Source organism: Oncorhynchus mykiss, chromosome 25 (assembly GCF_013265735.2).
Source record: "Oncorhynchus mykiss isolate Arlee chromosome 25, USDA_OmykA_1.1, whole genome shotgun sequence".
Classification (NCBI taxonomy): Eukaryota; Metazoa; Chordata; class Actinopteri; order Salmoniformes; family Salmonidae; genus Oncorhynchus; species Oncorhynchus mykiss.
This window is the reverse complement of record NC_048589.1, coordinates 675992-681433: the sequence shown is the minus strand read 5'-3', so window position 1 is coordinate 681433 and position 5442 is coordinate 675992. Positions and strand designations below refer to the sequence as shown.

The 5442-nt window shown below is 43.3% G+C and overlaps 1 long non-coding RNA gene across 1 annotated transcript; it reads right to left on the bottom strand.

Moving 5' to 3' along the window:
- Positions 1-530: 530 nt before the first annotated feature.
- LOC110505208 lies at positions 531-4611 on the bottom strand. Its single transcript, XR_002470713.2, has 3 exons — positions 3572-4611; positions 1336-1508; positions 531-1187 (listed from the first exon to the last, which is right to left on the bottom strand). It is a non-coding gene; the product is annotated as an uncharacterized LOC110505208 (long non-coding RNA).
- Between the last annotated feature and the right edge of the window lie 831 nt (positions 4612-5442).

The following is a 5442-nucleotide window of genomic DNA, read 5'->3' as shown; positions in this document are numbered from 1 at the left end:
CTGTTCTATGTCAAGACTAAGTTGCATGGGCCGCAGAGAGGGGAGAGGTCAAAGTATCATCATGTGTAAACATATCTCTTGACTCCACAATGTCTGTGTGCCAGTCAGTGTGTCTCTGTGATCTTGTCAATATAGGATGGATTTGATATATGCCTGTTGATATGGAGGGTTGGTTTATGGTTCTGGGGTTTGAGAAAGGAGACAAGGCTGAACGATGAATTATGCCGATGCTGTCTTATCCTGTGTGTATCTTTGCTATAAAGGACCTCATTTGAAATGTGGAAGGGGCTCTCAGGGAATTCATGGTTAGACACTGAATTGCCTGAGAGTCACAGGATTGTGATAGAGCTCATATAATTAAAAGATGGACTTTGATAACTAACTCTGACTTGTGTTGTGGTTTGCTCCCATGAAGGTAAATAGAGGAAATTTCCACGACAGACCTTACCGTGAAATGCTTACTGACAAGCCCTTAACCAACAATGCTGTTAAGAAAATATTTACTAAGTAAAGTAAAAAAAGTAGCAATAAAAGAACGAGGCTATATACAGGAGGTACTGGTATCGAGTCAATGTGCAGTGGTACAGGTCCATGCCCTGATGAATTGAGGCTGTTCTGAGGGCAGGTGTTCCTAATGTTTGGAATACTCAGTGTATAGTTTGTCTGTGTAGAACTCACACGCAAACACAGACAGACATTAATTTCTCAATCTTCTGAATCACTGTCCTCCTCTACATCTGTGCTGACTAGTCAACATTGAAAATGCTTGCTGGAGCTTTAATATGTTCTGCATTTTATTTCGGAGCAGCACAGAGTCACCCAGGGGAAAGCGTGTTGGCTCAGCCTCACACTGCCCAAGAGAAGCAAGGGCCTCCTCAAAAAGCCCCAACTCTCTGGCAATAAAAAAAAGGCAATTTTGTACGTCTGCTTCTATAAGGTGCTTCTCCTTTGCTGCCCTAAGGCACATGTTATGCAGCATCACTGCACGCTGCTTTGCCCAGAGCAGACTGTCCCCCAAATTGTTGGACAACTAGGACCAGACTATATGGTCTTTCTGGAGAACATCCACGTACTCCAGTCTTGGGTGGAATTGAGGTTCCTTCAATTGTAGGCGTTGATCTGCTGTTTTATTCGCTCTCGTGTCCACTTGATTTTTCTGGAGAGCCGCACAGCAACGGTTTGTCCATCTGAAATTTTTTTTTAAGAAATGTTAATAAAAAATCTTGAATTATGATAGAAATCTTTGATATAGTTCAAAGCACCTGGGTGAATGAGATTTAGCAGTGATATGCCAGTGTGATGCAGTGTTCAACAACACTGAATTGGCTGCAGTACCTGCATGCTTTCTGCCACGCTAGAAAGAGCGCTACAGGATCAGCCAATGGATTGTAGCCAGCAGACAGAGAGTAATCTTAGTCTGCAGACTTTCCATAATTGCTGCACAGTGTTGAAGAAACCAGCATACAATCCAGTTTCTCTTCTCCATGGCCTTCAACCTTTTCTCCAGGCTGAAAGGTGAACATTTATGTTTAAAACCTCCATTGACTAACCCCAATACAGTGGGACAAATATGATGGAGACGCACTAAAAAAAGCGATTTACTATTCAAGGCGAGTAGTCAACTGAGCATTCCTATCATCAGTGATTGAAGGGGACATCATGTCAGACCTAGAAAATATTATACAAATATATAAGCAAAAATATAACCGAATCAACATGAAACTATCCAGTTTGAGTGGATTATGCAGTGTGAAGTGTTGGCACACAGGTCAGAAGATTTCATGTACAGTTGTGGCCCAAGATTTTGAGAATATTAATTTTCACAAAGTCTGCTGCCTCAGTTTGTATGATGGCAATTTGCATATACTCCAGAATGTTATGAAGAGTGAGAAGATGAATTGCAATTAATTGCAAAGTCCCTCTTTGCCATGCAAATGAATTGAATCCCCAAAAAAACATTTCCACTGCATTTCAGCCCTGCCACAAAAGGACCAGCTGACATGTCAGTGATTCTCTTGTTAACACAGGTGTGAGTGTTGACGAGGACACGGCTGGAGATCACTCTGTCATGCTGATTGAGTTCAAATAACAGACTGGAAGCTTCAAAAGGAGGGTGGTGCTTGGAATCATTGTTCTTCCTCTGTCAACCATGGTTACCTGCAAGGAAACATGTGCTGTCATCATTGCTTTGCACAAAAAGGGCTTCACAGGCAAGGATATTGCTGCCATTAAGATTGCATCTAAAAATCAACCATTTATCGGATCATCAAGAACTTCAAGGAGAGCGGTTCAATTGTTGTGAAGAAGGCTTCAGGGTGCCCAAGAAAGTCCAGCAAGCGCCAGGACCATCTTCTAAAGTTGATTAAGTTGCTGGATTGGGGCACCACCAGTACAGCGCTTGCTCAGGAATGGCAGCAGGCAGGTGTGAGTGCATCTGCATGCAAAGTGAGGTGAAGACTTTTGGAGGATGGCCTGGTGTCAAGAAGGGCAGCAAAGAAGCCACTTCTGTCCAGGAAAAACATCAGGGACAGGCTGGTATTCTGCAAAATGTACAGGGATTGGACTGCTGAGGACTGGGGTAAAGTCATTTTCTCTGATGAATCCCCTTTCCGATTGTTTGGGACATCCGGAAAAAAGCTTGTCCGGAGAAGACAAGGTGAGCGCTACCATCAGTCCTGTGTCATGCCAACAGTAAAGCATCCTGAGACCATTCATGTGTGGGGTTGCTTCTCAACCAAGAGAGTGGGCTCACTCACAATTTTGCCTAAGAACACAGCCATGAATAAAGAATGGTACCAACACATTCTCCGAGAGCAACTTCTGCCAACCTTCCAGGAACAGTTTGGTCACGCACAATGCCTTTTCCAGCATGATGGAGCACTTTGCCATAAGGCAAAAGGGATAACTAAGTGGCTCGGGGAACAAAATATCATTATTTTGTGTCCATGGCCAGGAAACTCCCAATACCTTAATCCCATTGAGAACTTGTCGTCAATCCTCAAGAGGCGGGTGGACAAAAAAAAAATCCACAAATTCTGACAAACTCCAAGCATTGATTTTGCAAGAATGGGCTGCCATCAGTGTGGCCCATAAGTTAATTGACAGCATGCAAAAAAAAAGGGTCAACACTGCAAATATTGACTCTTTGCATCAACTTCATGTAATTGTCAATAAAAGCCTTTGACACTCATGAAATGCTTGTAATTATACTGCAGTATTCCAAAGTAACATCTGACAAAAAATATCTAAAGACACCGACGCAGCAAACTTTGTGGAAATTAATATTTGTGTCGTTCTCAAAACCTTTGGCCACGACTGTAGAATAGATTAAGCAGGGGAGGGGGGAACTCATGTTTCTCGGATATGTAGTGGACAGGGTGAGGTGACAGCATGAGGTGGTGATAACAGTATAAAGTAACTGGAATTAGCTATGCAGAGCCAAGAGATTGTGGGACCAGGACACAGCAAGGTATAGGAACGTGGCAGTCATTACTGGTAGAGCTAAGCCAGACAGAAAGGGGTGTTTAGAGGTGGGATAAAACCTTAGGTCAGAGGTGTAGCAACTACTTACGCGACTTACTGTTGTTCTGCGAGAGTTTCCACGTATCTCTAACAGGTAAGGAACAACATTCTCTGGCCTGTGAGGTTCTCCTTTATCTGACGGGTCCAAACTTCCACATCCGACTGTGCTGCCTACAACATAATCAAGGACCTAATTACATCTATTGCAGAACAAAATAAACCACACTGGCAGTTGTGCTGAGTTCTACAATTGCAATGCTCACAAGTTAGAGAAAAAATATCTTAGGGACAATGTTAGGAATTTTACAAAAATATCTAATTGTTAGTGAAAGCACAGCAAGGATATCATCAAATCAAAATGTATTTTATAAGGTCCTTTTTACATCAGCAGTTGTAAAACAGCATCACAAAGAGCTTTACAGATACACTGCCTAAAACCCCAAAGAGCAAGGAACCCAGAGACAGAAGCACAATAAAAGCGGTTCATGGTGGGCATGCTTGTCAGGCCGATGGATACATCAGAACAGGATAGAGCACAGAAAAACACTTTCAAACGTTCATGGATTTGATTTTTAAAGACCATAATGGCTATAGAGGGTGCAAACATTTCATGAAGCTAGGGTCAGATGGCTTTCATGTTTAAGGGTGGGGTGGGTTGTCGGGGCTAGTACCTTTCCGTTCACCTTCCCACCCATGGGCCAGACTACACTCAGTCATCTGACTGACAGAAGAGAGAAGTCTTCAGTCTAGACTTTAAGGTTGAGAGTCTGATTCTCTCACGTCACGTCAGCAAACCATTCCATAAAGAGGAGCTCTGTAGGAGAAGCCTTGCCTCCAGCTACTGAAGCCCTACATCAAATTCATCAGATTTAATTAGCAGAAAAGGATCATTACATATTAGCAAAAATTATGAAAAAAAACTTATAGAATCTAATCTGGAATGCTGTTTAGCAGCACCATCAACTCCCTTTGCCTCAGTTTCCTCCTTCAGGCCAACTGAGTTGTATTGCTGGAAGAAATATACACAGGCAGTTAGAAAAGCTAAGGCTAGCTTTTTCAAACAGAAATTTGCATCCTGTAGTACTAACTCCAAAAAGGTTCTGGGACACTGTAAAGTGCATGGAGAATAAGAGCACCTCCTCCCAGCTGCCCACTGCTCTGAGGCTAGGAAACACTGTTACCACTGATAAATCCACTATAATTGAGAATTTCAATAAGCATTTCTCTGTTGCTCTTGCTGCTGGTGATTCTCTGATCCACCTCTACGTAGAACCTCCAGACGAGCTTCAATGCCATACAACTCTCCTTCCGTGGTCTCCAACTGCTCTTAAACACAAGTGAAACTAACTGCATGCTTTTCAATCGATCACTGCCCGCACCTGCTCGCCCGTCCAGCATCACTACTCTGGACGGCTCTGACTTAGAATACGTGGACAACTACAAATACCTGGGTGTCTGGTTAGACTGTAAACTCTCCTTCCAGACTCACATTAAGCATCTCCAATCCAAAATTAAATCTAGAATCGGCTTCCTATATCGCAACAAAGCATTCTTCACTCATGCTGCAAAACATACCCTCGTAAAACTGACCATCCTACTGATCCTCGACTTCGGTGATGTCATCTATAAAATAGCCTCCAACACTCTACTCAACAAATTGGATGCAGTCTATCACAGTGCCATACGTTTTGTCACCCAAGCCCCATACACTACCCACCATTGCGACCTGTACGCTCTCGTTGGTTGGCCCTCGCGTCATACTCGTCGCCAAACCCACTGGCTACAGGTTATCAACAAGTCTCTGCTAGGTAAAGCACCGCCTTATCTCAGCTCACTGATCACCAAAGCAGCACCCACTTGTAGCACGCGCTCCAGCAGGTATATCTCACTGGTCACCCCCAAAGCCAATTACTCCTTTGG